At 42.4% G+C, this 18515-nt stretch overlaps 1 pseudogene; it reads left to right on the top strand.

The window, feature by feature from the left end:
- The first annotated feature begins 1296 nt into the window (after nucleotides 1-1296).
- Nucleotides 1297-12828, top strand: LOC110527540 (annotated as a pseudogene).
- The last annotated feature ends 5687 nt before the right edge of the window (nucleotides 12829-18515 follow it).

The raw sequence follows: 18515 nt of genomic DNA on the forward strand, positions 1-18515 counted from the left end.
CTCCATGTTTCTGAAGAAGAGGGCCCTGGAGACCTGTCCCAGCACAAAGCAGAGGCAGCAGCAGAGAGCTCCCCTCTTCTTACAAATGAGCCACAGAAGAGTCCATTAAAACCATGGAGGTCAGCACTTGTCAGATCCCAACATACAGTACAAGCTATCCAAGACCTTCAAAATATAGCCGACATTGAAACAAAATACAGTTATCTGTGTGAGTAGACGGCAATGGAGTGGGGGAGATAGAGGAGAGTGGATGCGCTCTAAAAAAAGTACAAGATTTACTTTCAATTGTATTGTGAAGATGTATAGATAAAGGATCAATACATATGTATGGTGAGTTTAGATATTGTTACAATGTGAGATGCTTGGGCTTGTTTGAAGAAGAGGCCGTTTTGTTTGTAGTGAAAAAAAACAAAAGCAGCAAGGTTACCTCTGGGACAGCTCCTTTGTATACTACAACAAACAACCTATTCCCTATGCAGTGCACTACTTTTGACCAGGGCCCATATGGCTCTGGTCAAAAGTAGTGCGCTATTTACAAGGAATTAAGGTGGCATTTGGGATGGAACCAACTTCTTGCTCAACCTCTCCTTCTTCAGAATTGACTACTTCCTACATGAGACTTTTTAAATGTAATTGTCAGACAGATATCCCTCCTAAAGCAAAACCAAACGTCCAAAATGTGCCGTTTATAATATGTAGAAGTGAAAGAAATATGCAAAGGCTTATTATGACGCTTTGAAGGGTTTGTGTTCGACCTCCCTTTATTACTGGTGACTTAACGGAAGACTGGTTATTTGCTATGACACTGTTAAGCCAAGGATCAACTCCTGCTGTCTGCAGCATTAAAGGGGATGATTTGTTTGAGGCGGTCTACCATTGGGATGCATGCAGTGGTGTAGCGCAAGGCCATGAGGCAGAGAGAAATCTTTGCCGTTTTATAGCTAATCTCATGCCGTTCTGCACATTTTGACATGGCGCTGTGAGGTCGCCGAGGCAAAGAGCTCCTTTGTAAATATTTAATATTTTGTGTTCATTTTTTGTTTAAATCATTTTATTCGTATTTTGCTTCTGAATAGCTAAATCAGTATAGATTAAGTCTGGGTTACATCTAGTAACGTTTCTATACGTTTCCTGCCCGTGAATGTGAAAATCAGCTCTTTCAACATAGCTACTGTCTGATGTCAATTTTCTCCTGTGGTACTGTATGTCAGTGGTAATCTTAAAGATGGATAAGGGCTAGGGAAATGTGGTGAAGATTGGAGTTGAGATATTATTCAATATAGTAACGTTGTCTTGCTCTTCATGGTGCTGAAACTCCTCTCTCTAAATTGATAATGCAGCTAGCTCCCTGTAGGCTCAGTGTTGATTCCTTCTATTCATTAACTAATTAGGACTGGCAGAGGAAATGTCCACTGTGAATGAAGATGGGAAATAGGTAACACTCAACTCCTATAAACTGACAGGTTAAATAGGCACCATCAGGAGACTTCCACCAGCTTTCAATGGAATACCATGGTACACTAATAAGTAGGAATATTAAGCATTGTAAACTTGCAAGAAAGGTGGATCACGTTATTGACTCCATTCTCTATCCGCTCGCGCACGTTAGTCTACGTTATGTGAGCTAACTTCTAGCTAGCCAGTCGCCCCGTTGCGATGGACCGTTTTCTGATCAAGAGAAGAGTGCGGGTAGAAAATGAAAATCCAGACCCTGTCTCCGAGGGGCCCAAAGAAGAAGAGGGAGATAAGAAAGGTGAGTCGGAGAGAGAGAGAGAAACGCGCGAGCACCAGAGCAGTTCGTCGCTGCTAGCCACCTCTCTGATTTAAACCAGTCACCTGTTGAAGAACCAAGGCGCCCTCTTCTTCGGCGTTATCCAGCCACACAAGTTGGAAGGCAGGATCGCTACTTCAATCGTAGATGGTACGAGGATTATACATGGCTGGAATATTCTATTTCAAAGGACCGTGCTTTCTGCTTTGCATGCCCCCACTTTCAACGTCCAGGAAACCATGGTGGAGAGAAGGCGGCATTTACCCACGATGGCTACCAGAAGAACTGGACGAAGGGGACAAGTTCGTTCCTGACACACGATGCTAGTGTGGAGCATAAATATGCAATGACAGCGTGGAATGAGTGGACTATTCAGAAAGAGTCTGGCTCAATAATATGCAATGCTCTAAGTGATGGACATTCGAAACTAGCCCGAGAGAACAGAGAGTATATTACATGGCTGTCAACCAGGGAAACTTCCTTGAACTTTTACAGGTCATAGGCAAATTCGACAAAAACAGTTTCACAGAAAATCTCAGATAGCATTTCTAGTACTAAGTACACGCATCATGATATACAGAATGAAATACTGGGTTAAACCCTCGACTGCCTTGTCCATACACGCAGACAGAACCAAGGCCCTGAATGTCCAGAAGATTACGACTCGTTTGCACTGAACCACAACAACAGTCCTTCTATAAAACAACACTTGGTGAGTAACTGAAAGTCATTTTATTTATTTATTGACAGAGTGCGCCTGTCCGGCGGTGCGAACATGATTCAATCGCGCTGATCTGGATGGAACAAGAAGACTCCAGTCGGCCAATAAGGATTGTTGCAATAGAAATATAATCACTAAGATTGTGATGACAGCCAGTTGACAGGCATAGGGTAAATGCACTTTTGGCTGCACTGGGTATTATTCACTTAATTTCTGATGTGATAGACATTTAATCCGTAACATTTTAACCAATGCACAGCAGGACGCATATATCGTCGGCCAACAAGTAATTTTTTTGTTTGCAATAGAAATACAATCACTAAGATTGTGATGATAGCCAATTCGTTGTACAAGTGTGTGCACAGTTAACAGGCATAGGCTAAATGCATTGCACTTCTCGTTGTGGCTGCACTTAGGATATTATTCATTTAATTTCAGACGTTGTGATAGCCATTTCATTATTATTAAACATTATTACCGACATGTTGACTCGTGGTCTGTCAACCAATTAGATACAAGCAACGGTGTTCTTCCCGCCTCAATGACCTTCCGTCACCACGTACCTCTGCCCAATCGAAAGTAGGAACAGACATTATAGGCTGTAATGGAAAATAACACATGACAGTCATTAAAGGAAGTAGATCTACATAGTGCTTCTTCTTCACCCATATTGTTTACAGTATCGATAATAAAGCTAGAAAATGACATGTAGTAGGCTAGGCTGGAATTAATGAAGTCAACCTCACCAGTGAGTTTATCTTTGAGGTCAATGATTAAATAACTTCGGATATTTACAGAGGGGTGAAGAGCACTTGTGAATGTTTCCATTTTAACTCTCAAACTGGTGAAAGAGACTGGGATATATTCAATTGAAATTGGAAATACTTGCTTTATCTGGTAATTACCTAATTATTTAATTGTTTCTCCACTTTGAATTGTCATAGTTGAATGTATTGAACTTTGGAATGCAGGCAGTGGTTTCGTGCGTGCCTAAATGTAATTTAGCCAACTTGTCAAAACATTTGAGGTGGGTATATAGCCTGTGTCGATAATATACATACTGTAGGACTAGCTTTGTTTGAGAACTATTTGTAAATTGCCATTTTCCTTTTTTCAACTTCAGTAATGGACCCATTTGACGCCAACTCTCCGCGCAAGGTTCTGGAGCACATCTCTACTCTGCTGGGATGCAGCCAGACATCGAATGAAGTAGCCACATATCTGGACAATCACGACGAACTAAAGCATCTACGTGAACAGTTTCTATTACCCAAAGTTGCAGAACAGAATTTGTTCTTAACTGACTTGCCTAGTTAAATAAAGGTAAAAAATAAATAAAAAAGTGGACAGTATGTACAGTATGGCCCAGCGTCGTCCGGGTTTGGCCGGGGTAGGTCGTCATTGTAAATAATAATTTGTTCGATATCACGCTGAAATCAATAGAACAGGGGGCAAACGTTTGGGAGTAGCGCTGTTTAAACTAACACGACTCAAAGGCCACACGGAAACTTAACCTATACATGGTTGGTTACACAAGAACGTGTACAAGGCTTATACCTATGTTTTGCAATGGCGGATGTTGATTTTAGAAGGCTGCCACCATGGAAAAGGGAACAAACAATTCAAATACGTCAGCTTGCGCGCTAATAGCGTTTCAATCGGTGACGTCACTTGCTCTGAGACTTGGAGTAGTTGTTCCCCTTGATCTGCAAGGGCTGAGGCATTTGTGGAGCGATGGGTAACGATGCTTCGAGGGTGGCTGTTGTCGATGTGTTCCTGGTTCAAGCCCAGGTAGGAGCGAGGAGAGGGACAGAAGCTATACTGTTACACTGGCAATACTAATGTGCCAATAAGAACATCCAATAGTCAAAGGTATATGAAATACAAATGGTATAGAGAGAAATAGTCCTATAATTCCTATAATAACTACAACCTAAAATGTCTTACCTGGGAATACCAGCTTTCATATGTTCTCATGTTCTGAGCAAGGAATTTAAACGGTAGCTTTTTTTACATGGCACATATTGCACTTTTACTTTCTTCTCCAGCACTTTGTTTATGCATTATTTAAACCATATTGAACATGTTTCATTATTTATTTGAGGCTAAATTGATTTTATTGATGTATTATTATATTAAGTTAAAATAAGTGTTCATTCAGTATAGTTGTAATTGTCCTTATTACAAATAAATGTAAAAAAAAACGTCCGATTAATCGTTTTCGGCTTTTTTTGGTCCTCCAATAATCGGTATCGGCGTTGAAAAATCATAATCGGTCTACCTCTAGTCAGTACGAGTAGTTATTTAGTGTAAGGGGACAATTACTTTTTCACACAGGGGAATTGGGTGTTGCATAACTTTGTTAATTAAAGAAAATGTGTATATTTGTATTTATTTGTAAACTCATGTTCATCTTATGTTAGTTTTTAGTTGAAGTTGAAGATCTGATAACATTCAGTATAAAAAATAACAAAAATAGAGAATCTAAAAGGGGGGCAAATCATTTTTCATGGCACTATGTGTAGATAGTACATTATAGGTTTTCAATATATCACAAACTGTTTCTGCATATTGGTTATTGATTTGGACACTTTAAAACTGTCTTGACATTGGGCTATTTATCAATGTCTTGTCATCAAGGAGCAGCGACAGCGTCATTTTCAACGTACGTTTTCGGTATATACACACCGTTCAAAAGTTTGGGGTCATCAGCAATGTCCTTGTTTTTGAAAGAAAAAATCTACCATTTCCAGCTACAATAGTCATTTACAACTTTAACAATGTCTACACTGTATTCTTGATCATTTTGATGTTATTTTAATGGACAAAAAAATGTGCTTTTCTTTAAAAAAAAACACGAAATGTCTAAGTGACCCCAAACTTTTGAACAGTATTGTAAATGGAAATTTCTAAATTAATTTCCAATGCTATTGTACTTAATCAGGTAAAAACTGCTGAATGAGTCCGAAAATGTGCTGGGATTTATTTATTTTGATGATAAGGTATACCAGAAATCACCAAAATGTTTTTGCCCTGCCTATACATGTAGGTCTACAAGATCCTACACACAGTGAGGAAACGGCCTGCCTGGTCAGGTATAATGTGGTCGGAAAATATTGCAGCCGGAAGAGAGATGCCTACAAAATTTGGGTTTAGCTGAATAAAGGAGATGACGAAGCACTTTCATTTAGCTAAGTGTTTGAAAGTTGAATCATTTTAATGACATATTCTTCAACTGTGTAACAAAGCCTCTTTCTGGGGCCAAGAACTATGCCGTGATTTGAACAATGCAGGGAAGCTTCTTAGTGAAAATGTGTGGATCGATTGTGCTAATGCACTGTTAATGTTACCCTAGCTGACCTTACGCTTGTGGATGGCACCAAGGAATGCATTTACTTTGTGGGGAACTCACTTGGCCTCCAGCCCAAAATGGCCAAGAAGTACATCGACGAGGAGTTGGATAAATGGGATAAAATGTAAGTTGTTCCCCCCTTTATGACACTGAATCAGCTCAGCTAAAAGTTTTAGTCGACTATTTCAAGTACTGTAATGGTCATTCGAGGATGACAAGCCCCCCCCCCCCCCCCCGAACCTCTTTCTCTTTTAATGTAATTCTCCTAGCTTTTATCTGTGAAATGTGTATCCTATCCTTGTAGCTGTGAGCATTGTTGTGATGTTCCTCTTTGTTCTGTTTTGCAGGGGGGTTCATGGCCATGTGCAAGGCTCTCGACCTTGGGCCTGGGCAGAGAACAATATAGAGGAACTCATGGCTAATGTGGTTGGTAAGTTCAGACAATAACACATCCAATGCATTATCAAATACAATGCATTACCATTCAACATTCTATGTTCGTTGTATGATCATAACAGTTAACATGAGCTAGGGCTGAGATGGGGCTATTTAACGATGCAGGTCGGCACCTTTACAGGCTTTTTGCACTGATGTGCGACCAAAGGGATCCAAGACGCGGTCATCATGGTTCCCTTTTTCACACAGCACCGTTAAAAGCCTGTAATCTCCAGCTCTCATAACATTGATGGTTAAATTGTCAGGTAATTCTGATAGCTAACTATCGTTCTGTCTGGCTGTTGATGATTCATGACAGAGACCTCCGATCTGTGACTGGTTTTAAAGGGTAATTGCACCCTGGCAGTGTGCCATATTTTGCAGTGAGCAAAAGTACAGCCAAACCAAACAACCGAAGGCCGTTATGCTCCTCGGATGTCTTTTTTGTGTGGAAAATGTAGGTTTTATAATTGCTTAAATGCTATTAGGTAAAAATGTGTTTCTGAAGTTATGTCAGAGCAATGGGAATTGAATCACACCTGTGTGTTTGCTTACGAACAGGGGCTAAAGCTGAGGAGGTTGCCTTGATGAACGGGTTAACGGTTAATCTGCACATTCTGCTGGTAAGATAATGTCAAACTTTTATACAAATCTCCAACGTAAACACGCATTATATACCGAGACTTTACATAAACAACATGTTATATATTTGCTTTGCAGCTGTCTTTTTACAAACCTACAGCAAAACGTCACAAAATCCTTCTTGAGGACAAGGCTTTCCCCTCAGACCATGTGAGTAATTCCAACGACACATAACTTGTTTTCAACCGACAGGATGTCGGTGTAATGACTGCAGGTCATTTTGTGTTCAAAAGTCATTTGCGTTCTTCAACTGCGTTTCAACCATAATTAATGTTTTTGCCCTAAAAAGACATCTCTGACAGTTGTATAATACGTGAGTGTGCAGGGCCTACTCTTCATCATTTATCCTGTTGTAATAGAATAGTCCATTGTTGTTATTCCCACCACATTGTATCTGTTGTCTCTGTGTTGGTGGGGGTAAATTGCCCCACTTTTTATTTTATGTTTTTATTTTTTTTAAACCATGTTCATGTGTGATTTCTTCAGTATGCTGTGGAATCTCAGATCCAGTTGAAAGGATATGACCCTAAGCAGAGCATGCTGCTGATGAAGCCCAGACCGGTAAAAGTAGTCTTCATTTTTTTTCTTCTCTATAATCCCTTTTGGGGCAATAGGACTTAAATAATAACTTTTTTTTATTTGCATCTTTCAAGGTACCTAAGGACATTGAAGTAGAAAGAGTCAAATTGAGTGAGAGCAGGGTTCCACAACGCCCCCCTCACCCCCCGCTGTATATACAAATGTATGTGGACACCCCTTCAAATGAGTGGATTTGGCTATTTCAGCCCCACCTGTTGCTGACATGTATAAAATTGAGCACACTGCCATGCAATCTCCATAGACAAACATTGGCAGTAGAATGGCCTTACTGAAGTGCTCAATGACTATCATCGTGGCACCGTCATATTTTCTTTACCTCTTTTTCTCACCAATTTTGCGATATCCAATTGGTAGTTAGTCTTCTCCCATTGCTGCAACTCCCGTATGGAGTCGGGAGAGGCGAAGGTCGAGAGCCATGCCTCCTCTGAAACACAACCCCGCCAAGGCGTACTGCTTCTTAAGACTGCTCTCTTAGCATGGAAGCCAGCCGCACCATTGTGTCGGAGGAAATACCATACACCTGGCGACCGTGTCAGCGTGCATGCGCCCGTCCCGACACAGGAGTCTCCTTTTAACCATTGGACAACCCAGTCAGCCAAACCCTCCCCTAACCCGGACAAAGCTGGGCCAATTGTGCGCCGTCTCATGGGTCTCCCTGTCGCGACACTGCCTTGTATCGAACCCGCATCTGTAGTGATGTCGCTAGCACTGCGATGCAGTGCCTTAGACCGCTGCGCCATTCGGGAGGCCTAGTTTGTTAAATTTCTGCCCTGCTAGAGCTGCCCCATTCAATTGTAAGGGCTGTTATTGTGAAGTAGAAACGTCTACGAGCAACAACGGCTCAGCCGCAAAGTGGTAGGCCACACAAGCTCACAGAACGGGACCGACGAGTGCTGAAGTGTGTAAAAAATCGTCTGTCCTTGGTTGCAACACTCACTACCAAGTTCCAAACTGCCTCGTCAGCACAATAACTGTTTGTCAGGAGCTTCATGAAATGGGTTTCCATGGCCAAGTAGCAGCACACAAGCCTAAGGTCACCATGCGCAATGCCAAGCGTCGGGCTGGAGTGAAATAAAGCTCGCTGCCGTTGGACTGCGTGAGAACGCGTTCTCTGGAGTGATGAATTACGCTTCACCACCTGGCAGTCCGACGGACGAATCTGGGTTTGGCAGATGCCAGGAGGACACTACCCGCCCCAATTCTTTTAATGTTTTTGTCAAATATGATCTATTTTTGGGCTTCTTGCGGTCAATTTGTAGTCTACAAATTATTTGTAATTATTTTCCGCTCAAGAAAAAAATTGGCCCGCTGCTGAATCTCTTTTATGGTCCCATGCCTTCTTAGAGGGTACTCCAACATGATCTGGATAGTGTTTTATGAAGGTTCAATTTAGATGGTCAAGAGAGTAACACTGCTCTCTGGCGTCAACTGTGATACTGTCACTACATTGCGACAGAGAAGTGAAGTCTTTGTTTATAATCAGTGGTTAAATTGGTCTGGAGTCTCTCCCACATACCTCCCTTCTAGATTCTATTTCTAAACCCTCATATCAAAGGAGGCATAAGCTTTGTCTATACGTTATTAAACTCGCACAATCTGGATTTCCTGAACTCTTTGAAGAACCAATGGGAAGAGGCTTTAGGTGAACAACTTTTAGACAAAACTTGGCAGAGTATGCCTCAAGAGAATACATTTTTTATCTATATGTCTAAGACCTGCTGTAATTCAATTTAAAACAGTTCATCGGCTGCATTGGTCAAAGGCAAAATCATCCAAGATTAGACCAGAAATAGATCCCACTTGTGACCGATGTAAGCAGGCTCATTTCTGGATATCAATTTGAGAGACATTTTCTAAGATACTGGAGAGACCTATAGAACCTGTCTTTTTTTGCATTATTCAGAGTGGCACCACAGGAGGCCCCACAGGAGGCCCATCGAAACAGTTCTATGGAGTGGCACCACAGGAGGCCCCTCGAAACAGTTCTATGGAGTGGTACCACAGGAGGCCCCTCTAAACAGTTATATTACTTTTCTTCTAGCTAGACGTCATCTACTATTTAAGTGGAAGGATGGGTTTCCTTCTACTTTTAAACATTGGATAAAGGAAGTCATGCCACATCTCAAGCTAGAGAAAATATGCTACTCCGTTAGGTGATCTGGAATTACATTTTCGAAAATCTGGCAACCTTTCCTATCTTTTGCAGAAGACATGGACCAGCTAATTTCACCCAGTTAACTCCATAAACCAACCCAAATTAGAATTTGTATAATTATTTAATACTTTTTTCTTAGCTCTTTTGTATTTTTTTTTTAACGATTTGATTATATCACTCATTGTATATCATGTCTGGTTTTGGGGTGGGGCTCTGTTAGAGCATGTGGTGGGTTTGATTTGGTGTGTGTTCTGCCCTCTACTTGTTCTGTCTGTTATCTGTAGAATCATAAAAAATGCCAAATGAAAAATTGGGTCAAAAGGAGAAACGGACGGAGCCGAACTCCAGCAATTTTAAGGTTTTGAAGAAAAAAATAGGAGAAACCAAGGATAGGGTTAGGATTGAACGTGTCGTTGAGGTTAGGGTTATGCAAAGTTGGGCTTAGGGTTGTGGTTGAGGCTAGGGTTGAACTGGGATGTGGACATGAAGCTAGGGTTATTGTTAGGGTTGAACCGGGATGTGGACATGAAGCTAGGGTTAGTGTTCAACCAGAATGTGGACATGAAGCTAGGGTTAGGGTTGAACCAGGATGTGGACATGAAGCTAGGGTTAGGGTTGAACCAGGATGTGGACATGAAGCTAGGGTTAGTTTTGAACTAGGATGTGAACATGAAGCTAGGGTTAGTGTTGAACCAGGATGTGGACATGAAGCTAGGATTAGGGTTGAACCAGGATGTGGACATGAAGCTAGGTTTAGGGTTGAACCAAGATGTGGATATGAAGCTGTGGTTGTGGTTGTGGTTAGGGTTGAACCAGGATGTGAACATGAAGCTAGGATTAGGTTTTAGAGGGGCTCCTCTGAATTCCTAATTCAACCTCTATTTATAGTGGATAATGGCCATTGTATCCATTGTGTATAGTCATGCTTCTATTCTATAATGTTGTTATTAACATTGGCTTTTAAGGTAAAGAATCATGTTATTTAAAACCAAAAAGCATTTTGTCTGATAACAGCTGCTCCAACAGCGTCCTCTGTTGTCAGGGATGTGTAACAATTTGACATGATTGGCTCGCAGGATTTGTCTGCATTCACCTCATGCAAGTGTTGACAAGAAAATATAAATGATGACACTCAGGAGATGTCAAACCAACTCTCTCTCTCTCGCACACACACACACACACACACACACGCACACACAGGGGGAAGCCTTCCCTCTCTGTCACATTTAGCAGGGCAATCAAAACAGCCAGACTTAGAGTCCTAATGATCCACACAATAATACCCCCACTAGGAGTACATTAATCATTTATGAAGTTTATCTTAAAAAGACACGCACACGCAAACAAACAGACACGCCGATGAACTGCCTCTGATGCGTCCTGACTGCACAGCTCCGGCCTGCTGCCCTTAGCATCTGGCATGACAGTGCGTTTTTGCTCTTCCCACAGGGCTGCTACGTTGGATTCGACTGTGCACACGCAGTGGGCAATGCAGAGCTGAAGCTGCATGACTGGGGAGTGGACTTTGCCTGCTGGTGCTCCTACAAGGTCAGCATTGGGATTTGTGTGGAGAAGTCAAGGGCAAAATGAACTGCTGGCAGTGGCTTCACTCTGTTTCCTGTCCAACACCTGCTGACACAGGAAGACCACACAATATGTGGGGTAGAAATGGACTTGTTCTAGCTTAATATTGCCAACAAGGAGTGTCTTGCAGTTGTTATCGATGCCCATTTCAAATATTGTAGATTATCCTTGGTCTTGAATACTGTAGATAAGAGTTCATTTTTGTATTCACGTGTAGTATGTGAATTCTGGAGCTGGTGGACTGGCTGGAGCTTTTATCCATGAGAAGAATGCACGTACGTACTGTCAAGCCTGCGTGAGTATGACGGTGCAGTACAGCTCAGATTTGTGTTCATATTACGTGTGGACTCTTGTTATGTTTTAACTACTTGTTACTTTCTCTCTCAGGCTCACGGGATGGTGGGGACATGACTTGAAAACAAGGTTCCGCGTGGATAATGGTATCAACATATTTGTGATTATGTTCTCATTTTGTTCCCTAGACTGGGACACATTGCAGAATGCTGCTTCAAGTTGGTGCTGCCGGGTCTCTAAGCAGAGACCATGTAGCTTGATTTACACTGACATCTCCTGGTCATATTAGGGTATTACAGAAAATGGGTTCTACCGTGTTCATTTCACCCTTTCAGTCGAGCCACATGAATTCATCACGAACATCCTACGTTTTTGTCTTACCATAGAAATGGATCTACCTGGTATAAGTGGCTTTCGACTATCAAACCAACCCATCCTGCTGGTGTGTCCACTGCAAGCTAGTTTAGAGGTGACTGGACCCAATTTGGGTTTTTCATATCGATTTCATACAGCAAATATTTGAACAAGTTCGTATTCATCTCTCAAATCATGGAATTTCACAAGTGACCTGTAAAAGGTTGTAACTGTTGTTATAACCAGGGTTGGGGTCAATTCCATTTCTATTCCAGTCAATCCAGGAAGTACACTGAAATGTAAATTATCTTCAATGCTTTTCAATTAGGAGAATTTGGAATTGGAATTTTGTTTACTTTCTGATAGTAAATGGGATTGACTCTAGCCCTGGCAATAACTGTTAAGTTGTCAATCTTTGCCATTACGTCCAGGTCTTTGCTATGACCAGTATGGCAGCTCTGAGGAAGAAGTCCTTCTGACGGGTTACTTGGAGTGTCTGATCCAGCACTACTACAACAAGGACGAGGCCCAACCTCACAAGCCCCACGTCCATATCATCACTCCCTCCCACCCTGAGGAACGAGGATGCCAACTCTCCCTCTCTTTCTCGGTCCCCATCGCAGCCGTGTTCCAGGAGCTGGAGAAGAGGGGTGTCGCTGTGAGTGGCTTCATGTATATACAATAGTAGCACAGTATTGGTGAGTTTCCCCAGATCCATATTAAGCCTAGCCTAGACTAAAAAAGCGCTGTCTAAAATAAATACAAATTCACTAAAAAATGTAATAATTAATTGACCATGCTTTTTAGTCCAGATGTGGGCTTACATTTAATTTGGGTATGAAACACAAGCCCTTATCATGTATGCTGAACAAAATATAAACGCAACATATGAAGTCTTGGTTTCATGAGCTGAAATTTAAAAAAATGGAAAAATGGAATTCCGGTGCCGCTCTACAACTCCTTTAGTGACGTTCACCGCTTCATCACTGTTCTAGGATCAGCTCTGGCTGCCAGCAAAGAACTACAACAATGATAGAAAGTCTTTTTTATTGTTACCCCACCTTTCGGAGTATTTTTGACCGTGTCAATAAAAACGAGTTGTTTTTCTACTGCAATGTGCTGGAGTCATTGACAGGTCTTCTGAAGTACTGTCCCAAAGAATTGCAATAGGTTTTGCTTAGGCTACCCAGTAAAACTAAATTGGTTGGAATTGTATCCCGACTCGAAATTCTTTGAGACAGGTTTGTATAGTAACAATGTGAAATAAAAGCAAATAGTCAGTTATTGTGACTCTCAATTCAAGATGAGCTTCTGCATTTTTCAATTTTTGGAAAGGGAGTCCATGCTAAAACCAAGGTCTCTTTCCCAGATGAGCTCTGTATAGCTCACATCCACTACAAGAACATGGTAATTGCCTATGGAGCAGCAAGAGGAAATGCCCCTCCCTACCTTCAGGCTCGTTCTGGGTAAGTTGCAGGGGTTTGATGGCACAAGCGGGGAGCCCAGCCAACAGCGAGCCTGGATTTGGACCTGCGTGTAGGGTTGTACTCTACGGATGTTGTAGAGCATGAACCTGCAGGAGTGAGCCACTGCTTTGATGTTTGCAGAGAACGACAGGGTGTCGTCTAGGCTCACGCCAAACTTCTTTGCACTCTGGGAGAGGAACACTGGAGTTGTCAACCATGATGGAGAGGTCTTGGAGTGGGCAGGCCTTCCCCGGGAGGAAAAGCAACTCTTTCTTGTTGAGCTTGAGGTGGTGGGCCGACATCCAAGCTGAGATATCTGCCAGGCAACGCAGAGAAGCTTGACGTCACCTGGGTGTCAGAAGCGGGGAAGGAGAAAGGTAGTTGAGTGTCATCCACATAGCAATGATAGGAGAGACCATGTGAGGATTTGACGGAGCCGAGTGACTTGGTGTATAGAGAGAAGAGGAGAGTGCCTAGAACCGAGCCCTGGGGGACTAGTAGTGAGAGTATGTGGTGCAGACACAGATTCCACGTCACCTGATAGGAACAGCCTCCAAGAGTGTGCATAGCCTGAGACGCCCAGCCTTGAGAGGGTGAAGAGGAAGATCTGATGGTTCATGGTGTCGAAGGCAGTGGATAGATCTAGGAGAGTGAGAATAGAGGAGAGAAAGTCCGTGCGGAGAGCCTCCGTGACCCAGAGAAGGACAATATTGGTTGAGTGACCCGTCTTGAAGCCTGACTGGATAGGGTCAAGAAGATCGTCCTGAGGGAGATAGCGAGAGAGTTGGGAAAGAAGAAGTGATACCAGTCAGAGGGGTCAAGTCAATCAATCAAATGTATTTATAAAGCCATTTTTTGATCAGCAAATGTCACACAGTGCTATACAGAAACTCAGCCTAAAACCCCAAACCGCAAGCAATGCAGATGTGGAAACACGGTGGCTAGGAAAAACTCCCTTGAAAGGTAGGAACCTAGGAAGAAACCCAGAGAGGAACCAGGCTCTGAAGGATGGCCAGTCCTCTTCTGGCTGTGCCGGGTGGAGATTATAAGAGTACATTGCCATTTAAGGCCAGATTGTTCTTCAAGATGTTCAAAGATGGGTGACCAGCAGGGTCAAATAATAATCAGTGGTTGTAAAGGATGCGACAGGTCAGTATCTCAGGAGTAAATGTTAGTTGGCTTTTCATAGACAAGCATTCAGAGGTCGAGACAGCAGGTGCGGTAGACCGAGAGAGTTGAACAGCAGGTCCGGGACAAGGTAACATCAGGCAAACACATCAGGGTTCCCTAACCACAGGCAGAATAGTTGAAACTGGAGCAGCAACACTACCAGGTGGACTGGGGACAGCCAGGTGTCATCGGGCTGATCCCTAGCCCCACGGCACATGGACTATTGCAGCATAGATACTGGAGACTGAGACAGGTGGGTCGGGGGACACTGGTCCCGTCCGACAGTACCCCCGGACAGGGCCAACCAGGCAGTTTATAACCACTCCCACTTTGCCAAAGCACTTCCCCCACACCACTCGAGGGATAAACAGACCACCAACTTACTACCCTGAGAGAAGGCCGAGTATAGCCCACGAAGATGTCCTCCACCACATGAGCCCAAGGGGGCGCAAAACCGGACAAGAAGATCACGTCTGACTCAACCCACTCAAGTGACGCACCCCTCCTAGGGACGGCATGGGAGAGCACTAGTAAGCCAGTGACTCAGTCCCCGTAATAGCGTCAGAGGCAGATATTCCCAGTGGAGAGAGGGGAGCTGACCAGGCAGACAGCAAGGGCGATTCGTCACTCCAGTGCCTTGCCATTCACCTTCGCACCCCTGGGCCAGAATTCACTCAATCATAGGACCTACTGAAGAGATGAGTCTTCAGTAATGACTTAAAGGTCAAGACTGAGTCCCTCACATGGATAGGCAGACCATTCCATAAAAATGTAGCTCTATAGGAGAAAGCCCTGCTGCTGTTTGCTTAGAGGTGGCCTACTTCTTATGACTGTAGTGTAGGTGTAGCTATGTACAGCAGGACCAAAATAGAGAGACAGGTAGGAGCAAGCCCATGTAATGCTTTGTAGGTTAGCAGTAAAACCTTGAAATCAGCACTAGCCTTAACGGGAAGCCGATGTAGAGAGGCTAGCAGTGGAGTAATATGATTCGTTCTAGTCAGGATTCTAGCAGCCATGTTTAGCACTAGTTTATTTACTGCTTTATCCGGGTAGCCAGAGATTAGAGCATTGTAGTAGTCTAATCTAGAAGTGACAAAAGCATGGATTAGCTTTTTGGACAAAAAGTTTCTGATTTTTGCAACGTTACGAAGATAGAAAAAAAAGCTGTCCTTGAAATATTCTTGATATGTCCTGTCAAAAGAGAGATCAGGGTATAAAGTAACGCCGAGGTCATTCACAGTTTTATTTGAGACGACTGTACAACCATCAAGATTGTCAGGTCCAACAGCAGATATTTGTTTCTTGGGACCTAGAACTAGTATCTCTGTTTTGTCCAAATTTAAAAGTAAAACGATTGCCTCCATCCACTTCCTTATGTCTGAAACACATGCTTCCAGGGTGTGCAATTTTGGGCCTTCACCATGTTTCATCAAACTGTACAGCTGTGTTTCATCTGCATAGCAGTGAAAGTTGACATTTTGTTTCCAAATTACATCACCAAGAGGTAGTGTACATATATACATATAGTGAAAACAATAGTGGTCCTAAAATGGAACCTTGTGGAACGCCAAAACGTACAATTGATTTGTCAGAGGACAAACCATCCACAGAGATGAACTGATATCTTTCTGACAGATAAGATCTAAACCAGGCAAGAACTTATCCGTGTAGACCAGGTGTGGGCAACTCCAGTCCTCTTGATTGGTGTCACACTTTTCCCCATCCCTAGCAAACACAGCTGATTAATCAAATTGCATTCTAAATTGAAGATCATGATTAGGTAATTATTGGAGTCAGGTGTGTTAGCTGGGACTGGGGCAAAACTTTGACACCAATCAGGCACTCGAGGACTGGAATTGCCCACCCCTGGTGTAGACCAATTAGGGTTTCTAATCTCTCCAAAATAATGTGGTGATCAATGGTGTCAAAAGCAGCACTAAGGTCTCGGAACACAAGGTGAGATGCAGAGCCTTGATCCGACGAACCATTATAACGTAATTTACCACCTTCATGAGTGCAGTCTCAGTGCTATGATGGGGTCGAAAACCAGACTGAAGCATTTCATATACATTATTTGTCTTCAGGAAGGCAGTGAGTTGCTGTGCAACAGCGTTTTTTTTGAGGTATGGAAGATTCAATTGAGGCATTTCCAGGTTTGGCTTTTTCAAGAGAGGCTTTATTACTGCCACTTTTAGTGAGTTTGGTACACATCCAGTGGATAGAGAGACTTTTTTATTATGTTCAACATAGGAGGGCCAAGCACAGGAAGCAGCTCTTTCAGTAGTTTAGTTGGAATAGGGTCCAGTATGCAGCTTGACGGTTTAGAGGCCATGACTATATTCATGAATGTGTCGAGATACAGGATTAAAAAACTTGAGTGTCTCCATTGATCCTAGGTCTTGGCAGTTCTGTGCAGACTCCGGATAACTGAGCTTTGGAGAAATATGCAGATTCAACGAGGAGTCTGTAGTTTGCTTTCTAAAGATCATTATGTTTTCATCAAAGAAGTTCATGAATTTATCACTGCTGGAGTGAAACCTGTCCTCTCTTGTTGAATGTTGCTTTTTAGTTAGCTTTGTGACAGTATCAAAAATAAATGTTGGATTGTTCTTATTCTCCTCAATTAGGTTGGAGAAATAGGATGATTGAGCAGCAGTAAGGGCTATTCGATATTGTACGATACTGTTTTTCCAAGCTAGACGGAAGACTTCCAGTTTGGTGGAGCGCCATTTTTGTTCCAATTTTCTGGAAGCTTGCTTCAGGGCTTGGGTATTTTCTGTATAACAGCGAGTAAACCTCTTGTGACAAATGTTGTTTGTTTTTAGGGGTGCGACTGCTTCTAGGGTATAACGCATTGTTAAGTTTAGATCCTTAGGTGGTTAACCGATTTTTGTACTCCGACATCCTTGGGTAGGAGGAGGGAGTATGGAAGGGCATCTAGAAATCTTTGGGTTGTCCGAGAATTTATAAACAAAAAACAAAAAAATACTTTGTGTTACTTGCATTAAGTACCAATTTCAGTTCAACAAAGGCTTTCTGCAGGGCAATAAAGACAGCTTGAAGTTCTGAAAGAGCCTAGTCAGCTGTGGGGGCAATAGCATACACCACAGTGTCATCTGCATACAGGTGAAAGTATATATATTTTTTACAGATAAACCAATATTTGGTCATTTAAATAGTGAAATGAACCGGATCAAGAATCGAACCCTGTGGGACACCCTTTGTTATGTCAAGAAACACAGATTTTTGCGTCGTTAGTAAAAACACACTGTTCTGTCCTTTAAATCATTTTCAAACCAGCTACACGCAGCCTGGTCCAGGCCAATTGATGAAGCCTCTGAATAAGTAATGAATGAGCCACAGTGTCGAAGGCTTTAGACATGTCAATGAAAAGGACCACACAATGTTTATTTTTATCTGGCCTGGAACCTGACTGGTGTACATTTAGAATACATTTTGTAGTTAAAAATGATCGAAGTTGAGTATTTACCAAGGATTCTAGAATTGTTGCTAGTCAGTGGTGGTCGGTGGCATTTATTTTTATTTTTTGAGCATGGTCTTACTTCTATTACAGCATATTGGATGTCTGTCACTAATTCACCAAGCTCAATGTAACATGGATAGGTTTAGGCTACTTACTACATGATACTCAAATTTTCCATATAACTATCATGAGGTTGCTACAACCTGGCCTATGAATGAAAGTAAACAACAGGTTGAGAGTAATTTGAGTAATCAAGGTGACAGCCATTGACACATTTAATACCACCTTGCACAATAGAGGGTGCAATCATTATTCCAACAGTTGCATACTAGAGTTTCTATTTGACAAATTCAAGTAATGTTTATCCCCGTTTCGTTCTGTTTGCTTCCATTTAAGAAACCTTTTTCAACCGAATCAGCAGAATGAATACACCCCTGATCACACACAAACACAGTTCACTTTCGTAGCATACAGATCATTGTGTAAA

This window comes from Oncorhynchus mykiss, chromosome 7 (genome assembly GCF_013265735.2).
Source record: "Oncorhynchus mykiss isolate Arlee chromosome 7, USDA_OmykA_1.1, whole genome shotgun sequence".
Classification (NCBI taxonomy): Eukaryota; Metazoa; Chordata; class Actinopteri; order Salmoniformes; family Salmonidae; genus Oncorhynchus; species Oncorhynchus mykiss.